Source organism: Lissotriton vulgaris, chromosome 7 (genome assembly GCF_964263255.1).
Source record: "Lissotriton vulgaris chromosome 7, aLisVul1.2, whole genome shotgun sequence".
In the NCBI taxonomy this organism is placed as follows: Eukaryota; Metazoa; Chordata; class Amphibia; order Caudata; family Salamandridae; genus Lissotriton; species Lissotriton vulgaris.
In genome coordinates, this window is record NC_141695.1 from 1,385,720,478 (window position 1) to 1,385,742,126 (window position 21,649).

At 45.6% G+C, this 21,649-nt stretch overlaps 1 protein-coding gene across 7 annotated transcripts in view; it reads left to right on the forward strand.

Moving 5' to 3' along the window:
- Positions 1–21,649, forward strand: part of TAOK2 (TAO kinase 2) — a 1,046,857-nt gene that overhangs the window by 771,785 nt on the left and 253,423 nt on the right. The gene's annotated exons all lie outside the window — the stretch shown is intronic.

Below are 21,649 nucleotides of genomic sequence, written 5' to 3' on the forward strand. Positions count from 1 at the left end.
GGGGTTCACTATAAATGTGCCAAAGTCACACGTGATGCCTCAGACGCTCCCTTTCTTCGGAGCTGTTCTGGACACAGTGCTTACCCTTCTGAGCAGCGAGTCCAGGATATTCAGGTTATGATACCGTTGTTTCAGCCTCTATCCTCGATTTTGGTGAGAATGACTGCTCTTCAATGGAACCTGAGGTTCCAGTGGGCACAGCATATGGGGAATCTCCCAGTGTGGTCCATATCTCGGAGGGAACTGCAAAAGATTAGCAGTGGTGATTGATGAACCTCGATTGGGTCCAAGGCAGACCCCTCTCCCTTCCCAACCAGATCTCATAGTAGTTACAGATGCATCAATCCTGCGATAGGACGGCCTTCATGGAGAAGTGGAAATCAGGTACATTGGTCTCCGGCGGAGTCGGGGCTCCAAATCTACTTTTGGGACCTTCGGGCGATCCTGCTGGCATTGGCAGCATTTCTTCCCTCTGTCAAGGGGGAGTTGGTGCAGGAGTTCACGGACGACACGATTGCCTCATGGTACTACAACAAACAGGGCAGAGTGCGGTCCTGGATCCTATGTCAAGAGGCTTTGCACCTCTGGACATGGCTGAAACAGCAGGGCATGACCCTCGTGGTTCAACACCTGGCAGGTTCTCTAAACGCCAGAGCAGACTAATTCAGACGTCGATGCCTAGTGGATCACCATGGTGTCTCCAGTCAGAGGTGGTGAAAGGTCTGTTTCAGCAGTGGGGAGAGCCTTGGTTAGATCTGTTTGCCTCCGAAGAGAGCGTACAATGTCAGCAGTTTTGCATGCTGGAGTCTCCAAGGATTTACAAAAGGGGGTGGTGATGAACAGAGTGTCTGAATTGAGCAGACCACTCTTACCCAGTCCAAAGATCAGGGCTTGATCCATCACCGTTATTTATCTCACTGCCCCATCCCAGCTCAGAACCTGGCTATATGCAAATCAGTCTGTCCCTGGCCCAGTGCATCATGGGAACAGGGCAGACTAAACTACCAAGCCAATTCTTTACCAGAAAGGAGACAAGCTACCGGGGACCGGTTTCTGGCATTTCAGCCGTCTTCGGCCCGGCTTGCTTGAATCCTGATGGAGCAGTGAGAAAGGGACTCATGTCTGAGTATACCCTGCCACACCTATAGTGGCCAAAATCGATTTACAAAAGGGGGTGGTGATGAACAGAGTGTCTGAATTGAGCAGACCACTCTTACCCAGTCCAAAGATCAGGGCTTGATCCATCACCGTTATTTATCTCACTGCCCCATCCCAGCTCAGAACCTGGCTATATGCAAATCAGTCTGTCCCTGGCCCAGTGCATCATGGGAACAGGGCAGACTAAACTACCAAGCCAATTCTTTACCAGAAAGGAGACAAGCTACCGGGGACCGGTTTCTGGCATTTCAGCCGTCTTCGGCCCGGCTTGCTTGAATCCTGATGGAGCAGTGAGAAAGGGACTCATGTCTGAGTATACCCTGCCACACCTATAGTGGCCAAAATCGATTTACAAAAGGGGGTGGTGATGAACAGAGTGTCTGAATTGAGCAGACCACTCTTACCCAGTCCAAAGATCAGGGCTTGATCCATCACCGTTATTTATCTCACTGCCCCATCCCAGCTCAGAACCTGGCTATATGCAAATCAGTCTGTCCCTGGCCCAGTGCATCATGGGAACAGGGCAGACTAAACTACCAAGCCAATTCTTTACCAGAAAGGAGACAAGCTACCGGGGACCGGTTTCTGGCATTTCAGCCGTCTTCGGCCCGGCTTGCTTGAATCCTGATGGAGCAGTGAGAAAGGGACTCCAAGGAGGTAGTCTCCAAGGAGGCTACCGCTCAGCAACGCTTATTTTTTTGAGTGAAGCTAAGGCCTGCTATTCACCTTTCCTCCTGTACACCTTTCTGCCCATACCACTTCTGCCCGAAGTTCTCAAGAAGATCAAGAACGACCAGGCCCAATGCATTCCATTGGCTCCTGAATGGGCACAGAGTCTGGTATCCAGAGCTTTCTCCATTCAGGCTGCCCCTTCATGAGGAACTTATGTTGCAGCAGCAGGTGACGGTACTCCACCTGAACCTGTCAACTCTCTGCCTCCTTGCATGGAGATTGACCGGCTTTCGATCTTTCTCCCAAAGAATGTAATGTTGTTTTGACAGCACACACCTGCCGGTGGCAAAACATTTTGAAATATTGTACAGAAAGATCTATTGACCCTCATCCTGCTTCTCTATCTAATACTCTTCTTTTTATTCTTGACCCTTCCCTGCTTTGGGTACTCTCAAAGGTTATCTTTCTGCTCTGTCCACTTTTTTTGCACCTGCTGGATTAACCCTCCTTGTTTAAATCCCCTATTGTAAATAGGTTCTTAAAAGGGCTTGCACGTATGTTTCCGCCTACACCCTTTATCATGCCACAGTAGGATCTCAATTGGGTACTCTCATATCTTGTATGCTCCATTTGAGCGTTTACACAACTGTCCCCTCCGGCTGCTTACCATCAAGACTACCTTTCTATTTGCAGTAACATTTGCCCGGAGGGTGAGTGAATTGCAGGATTTGTCATCCAACCCTCCCTATCTGATGACATTCTTGTATAAGATGGTGCTTCGCACCTGTGCCTCATTCCTACAAAAGGTGGTGACCCCATTCAAACTGGGTCAGTCACGCTGCTTGCCCATTTTGCTTCTCCGCATCCCTGTAAGGAAGAGGAGCGTCTCCGTCATCTGGACATAAGACGAGTGTTGTTCTACCTTGACCACACAAAAGAGTCGCGGGTGGACGACCAGTTTTATGTGGGTTACATTCGAGCTAAAAAAAGGTTGGGCAGTGCAGAAACTAACCATTTCGTGCTGGGTCTTGATCTGCATTCAAATCTGCTAAGCCCTGGCTAGGAGGCAGCCCCCTGAGGGCTTACAAGCTCATTCCACCAGGGGAATGGCTGTGACCACAGCGTTGGCTAGTGCTGTTCCAGTTCTGGATATCTGCCTGGCAGCAGCATGAGCATTTCTGTATGTTTGCAAGGCACTACTGCCTCGACAGTCCGGTCCGTAGGACAACATTTTGCCCATCCGGTCCTGCAGGACATTTTAGTCTAGCAAATCTGACCGCAGCCCACTGCGAAGATGGTATGGCTTGAATATCTATATAGAGGTAAAGAATCTGCAGCTAGAATTGTCCTTACCAGATAATGTGTTACCGAAGTTAAGTAACTTGTTCTACACAGTGTATCTCTGGCGCTAGCCAGATCCATATTTTAGGATGGCTGCCAAAGAAGGAGCGAGAGTAGGATTTTAAATTAAACCTTTGTAGTTCCAGGAGTAGTGATTAGGCACTGGGCAGTACACAGCTGCCTCCATATCGGGTGCCTTTTTGTGCCAGGTGTTTATGGGGGTCAGAAGTGAAGACCTATATGGGTAATGCAGGCTTCATTGAGTAAGCACCTAGTTTCAATCTGGAGCCATTTGAGAGTGATGGGAATAGTGGTAATGTGGTCAAATGCCTAACTCCAGGAATCAGTCTAGCTGCCGCATTTAGGATGGCCTTCATTGGCGCAAGTGACTTCATTGGCGCAAGTTGTAGTTTTCATGCATCAGTTACTCTAGTAAAAGGAATCAACCTTTTCTGGGTGGTCACCCAGTATTTTTCACCGTTTGCTGGACCCTTTATTTTTTCAAGTTTATAACTTTGTGCACATTACCTGTTCTAACCAGTAGTAAATTGCCTGTTCTGCCCCCTTTAAATATGGTTGAAATGGCATACTCCAAATTGGTATGTTTAACTTGCCTATATGTCCCTGATAAGTGGTACAAATTGTACCCAAGACTTGGAAGTTAACTGCCACGATTAGATTGAAGCATCTGTTGTGCCATCCTGTACAGTGGTAGTGCAAGCATGGTTTCAGACTTATCATTGTAGCCTGACTATAGCTATCTAAAAACTGAAATTTGACCTGTCAAAATAAACTCTTTTGATTGGACAAAGCCTCCCTTTTTAAATATTAAAAAGTTACTCCTATTTAGGCCTCAATTCTGGGTGCATGGTATTTTGAAAGTAGGACATGTAGAAATGTAATATTTTCTGATAGAGACTTATAGCCACAGATTCCTTACCTATTGAATTTTCCCTAGGCATCAGACTGAATTCAGAAACTTTTCAGCAGAACCTCTGTGCGCCGGTGTGTGTGTGTGTGTGTGTATGTGTGTGTATATATATATATATATATATATATATATATATATGAATATATCGCGCTGCTGAGGCACAAGGAGAGTCGCGAGTCGCACACAGGATGTCTTTGTTGCAGGAAGGTATTTATTGACTTGACGCGTTTTGACAGCACGGTCTTTGTCAAAAAGTCATACAAAGACCAAGAGGAGGCCATGTCTTTTTAAAGCATTTCCTGATTAACTGTTCTGTGTGGTCTGTAGAAAAAAAGACTCGCACAAAACTTTTATCCGTACATTCTTGATAATTCTGGTGCGCAGTTTAAAAAAGCTTGTCATGGTAGTGACAAATGAAAATAATGGTTATTAAACAACAACAATAAAATTTGCATCATGATAGCTTGTTGGTTGATAATAATTCAATCAATCAATCAATCAACAAATTTGTAAAGCGCGGTACTCACCCGCTAGGGTCTCAAGGCGCTGGGAGGTGGGTGGGGGGAGTCGCTACTGCTCGAACAGCCAGGTCTAATAATTCATCACGCACCCCGTTAATAGCGTGAAGTAGTTGCAGCCCTGTGGCAGGCAACCCTCGAAAATGTTATCGCTTGCTTTCTTAAAACATTGGGCGGGGGGCGCGCTGGTGGGGGAGTGCGCAATTGCAGCAGTACTCAAAAGCCCTATGTGTCAGGTGCTAGGCGAGGTGGTGGTATATATACCACTACTGCACACTGATGTCCATTTATTTATTTCTGCGCCACCAGATGCCAATCCCGAAGCTACCTATCATCTCTTTGAGACACATATCTCTGCTAATGTTTTAAGTGTGCAAGGAAAAAGTCAAGCTTCGTGAATCAAGGATGAAGCAGATGACTGATAAAATAATTTTAATCAAGTCACCCTTCACAGTACTGTTTGGTATACATGTTCTTGAATGGTTGCAAGGGACAGCCAAAACCGACCTCTTAAAAGTGATGAGGCTTGAAAAGGAAATATCATATACCTAACTTCTCATCCTCTGAACAATCATATCATTGGGCTCATTAGGTCTACTGCCAGCAGTCCTCTCCGCATCAGCAATGCCACAAACCTACATTTCTTCAAAAGAAGGCTGTCCGCAAGAAGAGGATACCAGCAGACATCGGCCTCTGCATTAAAACCCCTGTTTGTTCCAGTAAAAATACTTTTCCATTCTAACTCAACACCCATCCACATATGGGAATATTGCTACAAACTTGGAAAATTCAGGAAAATGAAGACAAATGTGTTTTATCTATAGTGAGCGTTGGCTGTGCTCCTAGATTAAAACATTATCAGATATACAAATCCACAAGGTTCAAGCAATGACGTTTGCTTACCTCAAAACAGAAGGCTGTTGAATGAATGTTAATTTCTTAAGAGCAAATAAATTGGCTAGAGAGACTTATTAGAGTAGAAATAAAAATAAACTTAAAGAGGAAAAAACAAATTGAAGATTTTGCCCAACATCAAATTATTAACCTATTGGAGAAAATGCAAACAGTTTCTGAGTTTTAAAGTTAACGAGGAATAATTCATCTTTTTCCATTCTGCCATCTAATGCATTGTGGACTTCTTTAAGTACATGTTGGTAGTAGAAAATAACGTTTGTACCTTAACTAAAGAGATGAAATACGATATGTTATCCAAGAAGCAGTGACTTTCAAGCAAAATATGGGTTGATAAAGCCATTACAGGTCTACTGTTTTCCCAGTGCATAAAAATTAATTTCTTGAGAGTTTTATAGGCTTCAACCAAGCAAAAACCTAACATTAAAGGTGAGCCGGTTATCTGTCCAGAATATGTGTCAAGCTGTGGCATCTAGTGATTGCAAAAACCTTTACGGCATAATGGCAAACAAAATTGTAAGCGAGTATAGCAAGTCAGAAAATTTATCTCAGACCTAGCTGTACATTCTATGTTGGTCACATAAATCACATAGGATGCACTTTGTCTTTCATCCTCCCAAGCTCCTTATTTGGACTGACACAATTCGTTAAAAAGAATAGTACAGTGTTCCGGATCACGTGGTGTGATGACGCAAGGGAAGCGCTTCAAGCAAGGAAGGAGGCTGCTGCAGGAGCATCACAATCATAGTAAGCTTCCCAATGCCACTCACAACTCATATACCCAGTCACCCATCCACTCAGTAAACATCCACAATCAGTGGCTTTCCCTTTTACCTATTGACACAAAAGATACATGAAATAACTGTGCTAGTTCTTGATATCCTGTAGACTACATTTGTTCAATGCAACAGTGAAATATCTAGGTGTCCCACCATTTCATTAAACTTATAACTTGGCTGGTGAAATAAAACCAACATCCTCATTCATAACTATGAAGCGAAACCTTTAACACTGACCCCATTGAAGCTGTAGAGAAAGACCTTCAGTTATATTGGGAACTGGAGAGCAGAGAACAGATTTTTATTTTTTCCTATTTGTGGCCGGTCAGTGGTTCCAATTTATTGGGCTTCACTTTGTGTTTTTTACGCTGCGCACTGCTTTGTGGATTCAAATTTCAATTGAAACTGAATGGGTTTCTCTTCAGCTGTCATGTTCCAAGCACTAAAGAAAATCTAAAGTCGACCTTAACACCACCCTTTCCCACCCTGTCACAAAGTGGGGTGTGGTTAACGACTCTTGCCAAACTTGCATCATCCTGTAATAAGATGGGAAGGAGTGGAGTTAAGGAGAGTGTGACATGCAGCTGAATGACATACACATTTGTATACCCTGGGAAATAATTAAAACGCCTGAGTCGGTTTATTCTCCAGTATTGTATCTTTCATAGATTCACCTGCTTGTATATTCCCCGTCGTCATGGTGGGAGTCTCCCGGTAAATAGGATAACCATAGTAGTAGAAGAAAAAACTGCCTGGAAACCATAGAGAAGTATAACAATAGGTAACCTCTCCTCCTCATTATGTGGTCCAAAACACAGCCAATCAGCTGCAAGCACCAACACACACCATCCCCAGCAGAGCCACCATACCTCAGATTTCCAACCGCCTTCGTGTGAGGAGTCTCCCTGAGCTGAGCTCAGTTCATTCTCTACTGAACTTTTGACCTTCTACTGTTGGAAGTAAGGTACTGATTTTCAATCTTATTTCTTGAAAATTTCTGAAGGCTCCAAGAAGAGACTCTTCAGATCTTGCAGATCCTGTGGTAAAGCCAGATTGTTTTCTGAAGACCCACATAAGGAATGCTTGTACTGCTTGTATCCCAAGCATGTTTCTAAGGACTGCAAACATTGTTGTACCTTCTCTGCTAAAACACTCCAAGACAGAGAAGCTCGCCTATCGCTATTGCTTCAAAAGAAGAAAGCTACAGACTCTGAGTCTGAGGGTGAAGACAAGGGACATTCCTCTAAAAAAGCATAAGAGAGAATCCTCTGAGGAAGAAGGAGTTCAAAAGTAAAACCAAAGAAGGTGAAACTTCTTCTTCTCTTCCTCCAACTCCTCTCAAGCCTACCTTAGAAAAGAAGGCTCTGTCATCGTTCCCGCCATCGAAAACTAAGGAAATTCCTGTCAGATCGCCTACGAAGCCGTCGGCGACCCCGATGACTATGTCGTTGACGACGACCATCTTGACGACGATTGCGCCGTCGACAACGATGACGACTCCGTCGACGGTGAGTGTCAGACAGTTGACGGCAAGATCTCCCTCGACGATGATCTCGTCGACGATCCAGTCATTGGTCCCGTCGACGACGAGAAAATCGGCGACGATGACAGCTGTTGGATCTCAGACGATGATGACTTCAACATTCATATCCATTAAGAGAATTATCCCGTAGACGGACTCGTCGACGAGTAAGAAGGGAGAGTTTTCCACTCCCAAGATTTCCCCGCTGCTTCCATCCACTATACTAGATTGCCAGGAATCTGAAGAATGACGGGTCTTATGGAACTGCCTATAGCCCCTCGCAGCTACATATTAAAAGTCCGTAATCAGTGGATGATATTTTCCAAGAGGTTCAAGAACAATTATTTTTTTAAGGATCGACCAGTAAGAGGCTCTAAACGTTATGAGTCATTTCATCGGCTTATAATTATAAAGAGGAGGAGGAACTAAGTCCCAATATTCAGGAGGAGTCTATATCGGTGTCTGTATCTTTAATTTCGGACTTAAGGCACATGATAGACCGGTATTACCGCCGTTTTCCGGAAGATAACGCTTCAGTCCCTGCTCTTACTCCTGTAAGTATTCCTCAACCTGTGAAGGAAACACCAGTGGTTCAGTCTCCTCCTCCAGTCCAACGAGTTGATGCTCCGAAAATGATAACAATTCGGGATGACTTAATGGATTCTGATCATGAAGATCAAGCTGAGGAAGGAGAGATTCCCCAGGATGATGTAGTTGGGGATGAATAGGACCAATACATCGTTCCAACTTCTCCTTTGTCACCATTATCTCAAGCGAGTTCCCCACCGGAGGATATAGCCAGCTTTCATGACTTGATTGAAAAAGCAGCAAAAAGGTTTGAGCTTACTATGCCTGTAAAAGAAAGTGAATGTTTCCTTTATGACTTCAAAGAGTCATCTCGAAAGTCAGTAAGGGCTATCCCGATAATCCAGCACATCTGGGATGAAGGAATAAAATTGATGAGAAATCCGGCATCAGTTCCAGCATCAATTCCTAAACTTAATAATAAATACAGCGCTCCAGAGACTTCTCCGTAAAGCTAAGGAGTTAGGTCCATGCAGGGTAAAGGGCAGGCTGGACCCTATTATATCGATAAACACAAACGTTTACCTACACCCAACCAATTTTCAAAAATAATTTTCAACCAATAGGGCAAAAACAAACTTCTTGAATTTGACTCTATATCCAAAAGAAGGAAAGCAACAACGCCCTGATGAAAGTCCGGGAACTGGTTTCCCCGGATTTGAAACGCGTCGGCACACCTGAAGGAGTGATTAATATCATTAAGTGTTCAAACTGGCATCTGCCGGTTGGAAAGTTAGCCTCCTTTTGAGATTGTGCTCCTTCTTTTGACTTTGTCCTTTCCTTCTTTTGGATATAGATTAATTCAATTGAAAAATTCCAATTGTAGTTGTTTGTTTGTATTTTTTGTGGGATGTTTTATAACTGTGTATAGAGAGTACTAAGAAATGTGAATATATGTTTGTATATAGTTGTGTATAGCAATTGAAATGTATTGAATGTACAGTTTTTTCCTTTTCTGTGTGAATATAAAAAATAGTCTTTAAATTTCAAAATAGGTATAAATAAAAATACCGGGTCAAATTCAAGAAGTTTGTTTTTGACCTATTGGTTGAAAATTATTTTTGCAAATTGGTTGGGTGTAGGCAAACGTTTGTGTTTATCCAGAGACAGCTCCAGCATGCCTAATGGGGCATCCTCGTTCGAAGTCTGTTACTCAAGCGCCGCAGAGACACTCCAAAAATCCGGTGACAGCCTTTTTGGCACCTCCTGGTAAGGAAGGTAAACGAATGGACAGTATTGGAAAGCGCTTTGCAGTTATGGCGGTAGCGACTATCAAGGCAGCAAATGCAATGGCGCTTATCAGTAGTTTTAACAGACAGATGTGGTCAGACATCGCTCCAATCCTGTCCTATCTCCCAGATGACAAAAAGGAGGAAGCAAATACAATTTTGCAAGATGGAGCCAGAGCAGCATCTGAGTCCATAGATGTAGCAATGGACATAGTGTCTGTAGGTTTTCGTCAAATGGCTGGAGCGGTTGCTCTTCGTAGGCAGGGATGTGGAAAATCAACATCTTTTAGGCCTGAGGTCCATTCAAAAATCATGGACATGCCTTTTGATGGAGAAAGCCTGTTTGGGAAGCACATTGACAAGGCGCTTCAAGGAATAAAAGCAGACACTGATACTGCTAGGGCTTTGGGATCTTTACAACAAGGTCGCTACCAGTCTTTTTTTGGCAGAGGATCGAGAGGACATTTCCAGCAACGTTCCTCTTTTCAGTCGAACAGGTACCAGCCGTACCATCAACAGGGGTACTGTCAGTTCTCCACCAATCAACACTATGGGTCCTCTAATACATCAATACAGCATGAAGGAAGGAGAAAATCTGCTGCAAGAGGAAAGGCGCAAGATTCTGGTCGAAGACCGTGATATTCTTCAGGCGCCTCCGGCCCCGTCTCATCTCAAACAGTTACATTACCTTTCTCAATTTCTAAATTATTGGCAATCAAGAACATCGGACAAATGGGTGTTAGACATCATAAAACAGGGTCACACCCTGGAATTCTCGCAAAACCCTCCGAATCGCCCACCTCTACAGAAATCAAAATCATCTCTCAGCCCTCAAGACAGAAATGTTAACTCTCCTACTGAAAGGGGCAATAGAAGAAGTACCACCAGATCAACAGGGGACAGGAATCTATTCGCACTTTTTCCTCATAAAGAAAAAGCAGTCTTCCAAATGGAGACCGGTAATGGACCTCCGAGATCTGAACAAATACATAAAGAAAATCTCGTTCTGCATGCTGTCATTACAGGAAATCCTCCTTTTACTTCGCAGAGGCGATTACTTGGTCTCTCTAGATCTTTTGGATGCATATTTCCATATCCCAATCCTCAAAAAGCACAAACGGTATCTGCGGTTCATGGTGGCGGGGTGCCATTACCAGTTCAAAGTATTACCTTTCGGCCTAAAGTCTGCCCCAAGGGTTTTCACAAAATGTATAGCACCGATTGCAGTTAATCTAAGGTAACAAGGACTCCAAATTTTCCCACATTTGGACGACTGGCTGATAAACGTAACATCGTACCAGGAGACACAGCAGTCTTTACAAATCTGTATGTATCTTTCCCAGAAATTAGGCCTTCGAATAAACAGAGAAGTCCTCCCTTACTCCGACACAGTCTCTCCAATTCCTCAGAGCACTATTGAAAACTCAGGAAGCAAAAGCTTTTCCCTCAGAGGAACGCATAACAAAGATTTTAAATCTGACAGTATCGATAAGATCAAAAAAGTCCACTTCCATCAGGATCTTCAAATCTTTACTGGGAATGTCATCCTATATCCCATTGATTCCCAACTGCTGTTTGCATATGAGACCACTACAAGAATCCCTAGACAAACAATGGGTTCAAGCTCTAGGTTCATTTGAAGACAAACTAGTCATCAACTCTCAGATCAAACGGGCAATGTCATGGTGGGGTATCAGGAGCAACTTCACAAAGGGCCTACTATTCGAACCTCAATCTCCAAGATATGTCATGACTTCAGACGCTTCATTGCAAGGTTGGGGAGCGCACCTGCAAGACCTAGAGATTCAAGGCCATTGGTCACCTCAAGAGGCAAAACTACACATCAATCTCTTGGAATTAAAAGCAGTTTTCCTGGGTCTACAAGCCTTTCTGCACAGAATTCGTGGTTCATCGGTCCTGGTAAGGACCGACAGCACAACAACGATGTTCTATCTTCTGAAACAGGGTGGCACAAGGTCAAAGCCCCTGTCTGCTCAGGCACAAAAAAGTGAAATTGGCTTCCGCATCACAGCATAGCTCTACAGGTGGAGCATGTTCCTGAGGTACACAACACAAGGGCAGATTTGTTAAGCAGATCTTCTGCCATTTGCCTCGAGTGGGAACTGAATCAATACCAACTTCGTCGAATAGTCAATCTATTGGGCAAACCAAATTTGGACTTGTTTGCGACTCAAAACTACAAAAAATGCAAACATTACGCAAGCAGATTCCCACTGAAAGGATCAAAGGGAAATGCTCTTCATCTCCGATGGACAGGGATGTTTGCTTATGCTTTCCCTCCATTTTCTCTAATTCCAAAGATATTGAGAAAAATGAGATCAGAACCATGCCACATAATCCTAATAGCCCCAGCCCGGCCGAGACAGTTTTAGTACACATAACTTCTTCAATTATCAGTGGAGCCCAGGATACAGTTTCCAATGGTCCAGACTATGATTTCCATGAACAAGGGCCAAGTTCTTCACCCACAATTGACCTCTCTAAAAATTGTCAGCTTGGAACCTTTCGAGCATAAATTTCAGTCACTAGATATTCCCCTAGAATGTCGTGAAATTCTGGCAAATTCTACAGCAATGTCTACTAACAAGACATATGCAGCAAAATGGAAAAGATTCTGTAACTGGTGAATTTCAAATACTGTTCATCCTTTTAATTCCTCACTGGAGCAAATTCTTCCATATCTGCTTCAACTAGCCAGATCGGGACTTTCTCATTCTTCAATTAAAGTCCATTTAGTGGCGATCTTCAGATACCCTAGATCTCCAGGATGTTCATCACTTTGGTCTCAGAGACTAATTAAAGAATTCCTAAAAGGTTTATTCAGGAAATTTCCTCCAGTTAAACGTCCTCCGCCTCCTTGGCAGCTTAACATAGCCTTGTCACAACTCATGAGAGCGCCTTTTGAGCCAATTCACAAAGTAGAGTTGCAATTTCTCTCATGGAAGGTATCCTTGCTTCTTGCTCTCACTTCAGCGAGGAGAGTCTGCAAACTTCAAGCTTTCTCAATTCTAGATCCCTTCATGCAGTTTAGATCGGATAAGGTGCTTCTCAGAACGAATCCGAAATTTGTCCCTAAATACCTTCTTCTTTTCATCTAAATGAACCTGTGATCCTGCCTACATATTTCAAGAATCCTTCCACTACGGCAGAAAAGGCTCTACACACTTTGGACATTGGGAGATGTGTGAAGTTTTGCATAGAAAAGACAAAATAATTTCGTAAATCAAATCAATTATTTATAGCTTATTCAGGACCAAGAAAAGGTTGGGCTCTTTCAAGAACCTCCATTTCCAGATGGATTGCTTCCGCCATTGTCTTCTGTCATGAAAAACAGGAAAACCTCTGTGCACAAGAGTTCGGGCTCATAATACACGGAAGATGGCAACTTCAACTGCCTTGCTAGCAGGCGTATCGCTTCCAGACATCTGCAGAGCCACAACTTGGTCAAATATCCATACATTTACCAAACATTATTGTCTGGACACAGAATGGAAAGCAGATTCAGCAGTGGGACAAGCAGTTCTGCGACACCTATTTAACTAAGGTACATGTTTTTTTCTCTTTACAATTACTTTTTTATGTAATGATGTGTATACCCAAATGTTGTTTCAATGGAAAAAAGTTGTTGCATGATTTCTTAATGAGTACTTTCTTTAAAAAAAAAAAAGAAGAGTTTTGGCGCAGAACCCTGAGACAAAGGGGGTCTAGCCTAGAAACGCTCTCGGAAAAGGACTGCAATCTATTCTAATACAAAGCGGTACAAAAGAGGGTGGTGATGGACGGAGCATCTGAACCAATCAAACACTCACACCCAGTCACCAGATCTGAGTTTAATCCATCACCGTTCTTTAGCCCACTCTGCCACCCCAGTTCAGACATGGCCATATGCAAATCTGTCTGACCATGTTTCTCATGGGAACAGTCCAGCCCGAACTGCCAAGCCATGCCTTTCCTGGACCGGAAACAAGCTTCCGAGGACCGGTTTCTGGCATTTCAGCCGTCTTCAGCCCGGCTTGCTTGAATCCAGTGGCAAAGTGAGCAAGGGACTCGCGTCTGAGCATACCCTGCCAGCTTTTCTAATATAAGCATGTGAATCTATGAAAGATACAATACTGGAGAAAAAACGAGTTACTTACCTGTACACTATGGTTCTCCAGTATTCTCTTTCATAGATTCATATGCGCCCACCCACCTCCCTGTTTTCTTCTAGGTAGACCGCCTTTATCTCTGTTTTTTTACAAAGCTCACTCATGGGCTGTTGGAAATCTGAGGTATGGTGGCTGCTGTGGATGGTGTATGTTGGTGCTGGCAGCTGATTGGCTGTGGTTTGGACCACATAATGAGGAGGAGAGGTTACCTATTGTTTTACTTCTCTATGGTTTCCAGGTAGTTTTTTCTTCTACTGCTATGGTTATTCTTTTTACCGGGAGACTCCCACCATGACGACAGGAGAAGATACAAGCATGTGAATCTATGAAAGATAATACTGGAGAATCATAGTGTAACTAGTAACTAGTTTTTTATTGGTGCTTCAGATGGAAGAGGAGACTGAGTGGGGACGTCACTGCTGCGCTCTGAATAGATAAAGAATTCTACATGGGTAAGAAGTAGTCATTGTGCTGTGTTATTTTAAACTTCATTTAGGTAAAGGAGGCCATAAAAGGGCATTGGCAGAGTCCCAACACCCAAAAGGATGGTTCATCCTATAGCCTGACCTCCGCTTGACCTCCGTTTGATAATATCTGAAAGAGACACGTTAGTGATAGATTCCTTACCTTAGAATATCCCCAGGCGTCAGACTGGATCCGGAATTTTTTTGCGTAGCAGTACCCTTGCGCGTCGGTAGGCGCCGTCTGCGGCTCCTCGTCCGTCGTCAGCGTCGTGGGCGCCGTGATGACGTCGTCTGAGTACCTAGACGCCGCCTCCACGTGCGGACGTCAGTTCTTCTTCTTTTTTCCGCGCCAGCAGCGCAGATCCGGAAAAAGTGGTACCTTAGTCACTTTTTGACTAACCTTTTTTGAGATCTTTTTGATCATTCTTAGAGTCTTCGACTCCGATCGGTGCCGATAGGGAAGCCAGGTTTCAAGCCTTGTGGGGACTGCGACCTACCGATGTTGGCCCGGCGCCGTGAGAGGTCCCGGTCCGGACTGAGGTCGAGGGACCGGTCGCAGGGGCGGAGCCATCACAGCTTCGGGAGTCGACATCACTCCTCAGGTTCGAAGTCATCGTCAGGTAAGCACAAGAAGTCGTGTGACTCCGTCGGAGTCGCGGGCGTCGCGAGCGTCGCGACCTGCCCCATACCCTTCGGTCCCTGGGCAGCAAGCGACGCCGGAGGAGATCGAGCGCTTCCTCATGGCCATGAGGTCCCTCACTCCTCCGGCGGGTTCCGCGGTGCCTTCGGGCCCTGCGGACCCGTCTGGGGGTCCTAGCAGGTCGGGTGCTTAGGCCGCACGGCCCCACTGGATCCCCATCCGGATGGTCGACCTGACGACCTCACCGGCGCCGGTTCCACAGGTGTCACCTCCGGCGCCGTCCCAAATAACTCCCTCGACCCGGTTCCGGCGCCGCTCTCTACACTGCTTGGGGAATTCTACTTCAATGAACCGGCCCCATCATTTGTCAACCCTGAGTACCAGGAGATGGGTGATGAGGAGGAGTATTGGGAGGGGTCTGAGGACCCTCTAACACATGAGTGTCAGTCCCAGGAGGACTGGACAGGTGGACTTGGGGATGCCAGTGGTCCGGACACCTCTTCGGACACTGGTTTTGTCTCGCCTCCTATCGTGGCTACGGAGGAGGGGGCGACCTTCAGTGTGGTGTTGACGCGGGCGGCCAAGGCCTTGGGCCTTGAGCTCCCCTTCGCAGCCGTGAGGACTAATCTCCTCACTGAGGTCCTTAAACCGCAGTCAAGCTCAACCGAGCCTCTGCTGCCATTTAATGAGGCCTTGACTGACGTTCTTTTTGGCACTTGGTCCAGGCCCGCTACAGGTCAGCCTGTAGATAGGAGCGTGACCCTTGTTTTCTGTCCACCCACCCCTGAGAGCCTGGTCATCCAGGTCCCTAATTCCCAGACCGCATTCCCGTCGGCTCCGCCTCATAGGGAATCCAAGAGGTATGGGAATTATGGAAAGAAAATATTCTCCTCCCTTAGTTTGGGACTGCGGCCTTGCAACACTGCATGCCTCTTGGGCCGTTACACCCACTCCCTGTGGGACACGGTCGCGAACGTGCTGCCACAGTGCCCGGCAGAGGTCAAGGCTAAACTCGCCCACGCCCTTGCGGAGGGTCGAGATGCGGCACGTTTCTCCATCCGGTGTGGGCTGGATACCACCGACTCACTAGGCAGAGCGATGGCAACGACGGTGGCGATTCATCGCCATGCCTGGTTGGGGTCCGCCAACTTTTCAGCGGATGTCCAGAATACACTGATTGACATGCTGTTTGATGGCCGTAGCCTCTTTGGCGACAAGGCAGACCATGCGCTTGAGCGCTTTAACCATGGCTACGGCCAAGTCCCTGGGCCTCTCGGCCCCGCGCCAGCAAACGGGTGCCTTTCGCTCCTTTCATGACCAAGGAAGGGGCGCCCCCACACGTGCTGCCAGCCACGCACCGCAGACTAACATACAATGGGGTGGAGGCCGTGGAAATTCCATTGGAGGCGGTCGGGGACAACGACTAGGCCAGTCCACACTTTCCCCCGCAGTGGGGGGCAGGGTTCACCATCACCACTCCCACTGGCGCACTGTCACATCGGACAGGTGGGTGCTGCAAATCGTCCGAAGGGGCTACTCCCTCCCCTTCGAGACGACACCTCCAGCCATGCCACCGCAATACCACCCACTACTTTCTGGTACGCAAGAAGGGCAAAGGGGGCCTACGCCCTATGTTTGACCTACGGAACGTCAACGGCTTCCTCCGGAAGGAGAAGTTCAAAATGCTGACAATGGCTCAGGTCTTAGCTGCCCTGGACCCGGGAGACTGGATGGTAGCGTTGGACTTGCAGGACGCCTACTTCCACATCCCCGTCCTGCCGGCCCACCGGCGTTACCTGCGGTTCACTGCAAGACTAACGCACGAGAGGCCATTGAGCCATCCCAAATCAATCCAAGGACATTCCTGCTTTGATCCTCAAACCGTCCAACCCCCCCTGTCTTGAGAAAGACCCGCCGTGACCACCTACAGGGGCACACAAGGGTCGAAACGTCGACGAACTCATAGGTTCAGAATCACCAGGATTCCCACAGTAACCAAAAGAATCCTTGGTTGAGATCAAACCATCATCTGACCAAGCCCCAATCCTCCCTGTATAGATTTATTTCTGCACTGTACATAATACCCTGTTCACTGAGCACCTATTCACAAAAAGTCACAAAATTGTCTATCACGGTCTTTTAATGTATAATTTTATGAATGAAGTAATTCAGTGTTGTAAAGAAGCTAACATGTATTAATGTGTATAATACAAAGACTTTTTGAACAGATAACTGCGTTCCTCCGTGTTTTGAGTAATTGATATCTCACTAAACACTATTCCTTGTATCAGAGAGCTGATTTGTGTGTACTTGCATTTATGAGCATTGTACAAATAACCTGTCTTACCCAACAGAACCAAGTTTTGCTGAACTGTTATATACCCTGGTTCTGAGGGACACCGGGTCACCCCGTTTCGTAAACATGTATACCGGTACATCTGTTGTAGTTTACTTAAATGGGCACAAAGAGGTTGCATTTTAAAATATCTTATCAGAGTTGAGATACCTACTGCAGAGATCTTGGGTTGATCAGCACTTATGAGGCGATTTTTCTACAAAAATTAAAATGTGGTTATATTTGGGTCATTTTCTCAGTTCCCTCTAGGGGAATAAACAAAGGCTGGGTGGGTACCTTTTAGAATCCTCAAGATGTTGAGAAAAAAAGGGCACACATTTCGGCTGTATACCATTTTTGGGGGAAATAACTTAAGAAAGTTTAAGTACCCGGTAACCCAAACATCCAAAAAAGGTTTAGCACCAGGGGTGAAAGCTTTCGCAGTCAAGAGGTTAAGGGTTGTTTTTAGGTCCAGCCTGGGCAGCACATGCGCTGCTCTGTGAGGCATGCTGTTTTAGTGTATGGAATAAAAGCACCGCTCACTCTCTGCCGATATTTGTCATTGGCTTTTGTCATTGACCTTCGTAAATGCTTGCTTCTGAATCCTTAATAGGCTTGTTAGTCCCTCCTTCATACCACCTTGCCTTCATTTATAGCCTCCCATGAGGTCTGGCCCTTTTACTTTGGTTGCCCAGGCAGTATCTGGAAAGCATTCACTGAATTCAGCCCTCCCTGCCCCAATGCACTAAAACCTGTCTGGGGAGGTGCTGGCCCCTCCCTGTGCAGGAAACCTATTGTCCACGCCTCCCCTGCTGGAGTTTCGTCCAGCAACAGGAGGTCAGACTCGTGTCTGTGGCAGCAGCATCCATTTTGTGATGCTGAGGCTCTGTTTAACTTTAACCGGGTAAACCAGTAACTACTTGTCTTCTCCCTCATGAAGGGTGGAATGCTACCCCCACCGCCAGGACTGGTCGGGGGGTAGTACTCCAGAGTGTTTGACACCTTACTTGACATGTTTTGATAAAGCCAAACCAAAGTTAGCATTAACCGCGAGGATTATAATGCACTTAAGAGTATATGGTATGGCTATATCATAGAACAGCTAGAAGGAGATGGTTCAGAAAGCTGCAGAGGGGCTCAGCTCATGCTAGGGCACCTTCTCACACAAAACCAAACATTGAGTCAATATCGATCCGCATAAGCTCGTCTACAGCTTGTTGATACAGTATTTTACTATCTTTGGTCCTTTGAGGCGGCGTGGTAGGTGGTGTACAGATAACAGAAGAACAGGAGAGCTAGCGGAATTAGTAAGATTGTCATCATTTTCCAACCCCAGGAGACGACTAGTTGCCAGAATCCAGAGCTCCAAGACCAGGGAGTTTCAGTTTCTTGATGGATTTCGGAGGCAATTCATGGAAGCTTGGAGATAGCATCATAATTCAATGCCCATTAGATTCCCCATGTTAGACTAATGTTCCTATTTGTTACCTTTGCCTCAAATTGTAAAGCGCTCTGATATCCTTTGGGATCAAGTTTGCGCTATATAAAACTTCATAAAGAAATAAAGAAAAGAAAAGGTTGTTACACAATATTTTCTTTAACCAGTTTCTCCTACGGCAGGCACAACATGCTTTCCTGCAACAATCAGCTCACCATGCGACTTTCACTTTCCGAGCAGCCTGGACATTGGCGGTCACTTGTTTGAATAGGTCCCGCATTTACAAGAGTTTGAGCTTTTGGCATTGTAAATGAAAATGCCTTTTATTTATGTGTTTATTATCAAAACAGATAAAAAAGGCATTGTCATTTACAATGCCAATAGCTTAAACTCTCACAAATGCGAGACGTATTACATTGCAAATGCTTGTTCTAAGTTGGTACTTCAAATCAGAGCGGCTATCCTTCCCAAGATGCCCTTTCATTTTTTTACCCCTGTGAGGAAACATGCGTTTTGCAGGTTTGTCCCGATTGTTTGACCCCATTTTGATTAGGTACCGTTCCAAAGGCTCAGAAATACCATGAGCTCTGCTAAATAGGACTCCGTGCATGTGCTCTGACCCAAATAATGGTGTATGTCTAATTGGCTTGGCCCTAACTGACTTTCTTGTATATCCCTAGTATATGGTCTAGACTCTAGGGGTACCCAGGGCCCATAAGTTAGTGTCCCCCAGGGACTGTAGCACTTGCTGTGCCACCATGAGTGAAACAAGGTAAAACATGGCTCCCAGCCTGTCACTGCAGACTAGAAGGACTATTTAAAACTGCTAACTCAACTTTGCCATTTAAAGTAATGGCAACGCCTAAATCTCTCATTTTAATGTATACAAGTCACCCCTATGGCTGGCCTAGCAAGCCCTAAGGCAGGATGCTGTATGTTAGAAAGTGAAACATACATTTACATGTTCCAGCAGTAAAAACCCTAAATTGTCGTTTTTACTGTGGAAAGGCTAGTAGCCCCTTTAATAGTACAAAGTTATAGGCTGCCACCCCAACACTCCTAACTTCTGAATGGGACTAATAAGATTGGTACAGTTTGGTATCAAAAGAATCGGTGCATTAAATCTAATTTAATGGTTACATTGATTTTAAGGTCACTGGTGGGCAAAGTGGAACTTTAGAATTTGCCACTTTAGTTGCCCAAGGTTTCCAGTGCCTGTGTACTGGTATACACGGAGCTTGTCCTGCAGACAGCTTTCTGTTCTCCTTGGGAGACAACCTAATGACTCCCACAAAAGTACACAATAGGGGCCTGCATGGGAAAGAGGTGCTAAGTTCCTCCTGGAGGAAACCACTGGGTATTAGCCCGAAAGACGAGCTTTAATGGCAAAGCCACCTTTGAAGAGCAAATGGGGAACACTTGGGAGAGGGGCTGCCTTATTATTTAGGTAGACAGGCTGGCACTGGGGACAGAAGAGGAGGTGGCCGTTGTCAAATCGTTTTTTTCAGGGGCGGGTAGTCCTTTGGTGGCCATGCCTCTGGAGTGGGCTAAGGAGCTCTGAATGCTGAGAGGTTTCTTGCCATTTTGGGAGTGCGCAGAATGGTGCATCCTGGGTTAGCCGGATACCACAGTTCTCAGGAAGGAGGGAACCTGGTAGCCTATTGGCTACCATCCTTATCCTACCCTGATGGAATTTTCTGAATATAAATGGGGCACCCCTGGCACCCAGACTTCAGATTTCTACCAGCTCGGGATTACCCTGCTGCACTGAGGAACCAGCAAAGCGAGGCTGCACCAATGACAACTGCACCTGGTGGATAGCAAAGAGAGGGACTGTGCCTGCCAGGTCCAGCTCAAGGAGAAGCCGTCTCCAGAAACAGTCAAGCCTAGAAAATTCCAAGGGCCAGCTGACAGGCCTCCTGTTTGTAGCACAGGAACACAACAGCTGAAGAATCCTGCTGGAGTAAAGTGGTAGCCTAAAGTCTTCAAGCCACTACTATTGCCGCAATGCAGTGCTGAGGACCAAGAACCGACACGCAGAGTTGCACCAGAGTTTGCTGCGCCCAGCAGTGCTGTCAGTGGTTTGCTGGGACCCTCAGATGGAAACTTATCGACCAGGGAAGGATTGGCCTGTGACTGCGACAAGGGTCAACAGGTAGTCCAGTGACGACTATGCTTCGGCTGGACCGGCAAGGACTTTGTGGGATGTCGACCCTGACTGAGGAATCCTTGCAGGAAGACCTCTGTCAACCGTGTTGTATTCACAGCATCCTTAAAGCATCTTCAGCATCCTTTATCTCTTGCATCAGGACCACTTGATAGTAATCCATTGGGGTGCAGAGAAAGTGCTTGGAACTGCTGAAGGACTGCTTCTACTGTGAAGGTAACTGTTCTTGAGGATCTTGCTGGTCCCCCTGACTAGCTCCCTGTCAGAATTGGTCGCCACCAAGTACTTCTAACAGACCGAATTGACACTTACCTAAATTTTCTTTGAAAAAGTTTACAAGTATCCAATTTGTTGATTTTGTCAAGGCTTGTTAGTGGTTGGGTGAAATTGCATTGATTTATATTGCTTATAAAATCTATATCTCTGGAACCCTCCTGTGGATCTTTAACGTTAAAGTGTCTAAATTCACATAAAATACAACAAATCGGTGTCTTCTTTCTTGATTGTTGTCGATTTCTTCTTCAATTGTTTTGGTGCTGTTTAAATGCTTAACACTTGTTCCTGTATGTAAACCTTGCTTCTTATTACTACTGCTACCCAGGATTGAGCTGAGGGTTTGACAGGCTAAACCTGAGGGTCCAAAAGGGGTTGATAAGTGTATAACATGGTAGGCTGCACTACCACATCATCTAATACACCCCATGTCCTCACATCTCTTCTCCACAACTCGCCAAGAAAGAGAGGAGAGGTTACACAGGTTGGACGCAAAGAGGACGTCCGCTTTTAAGT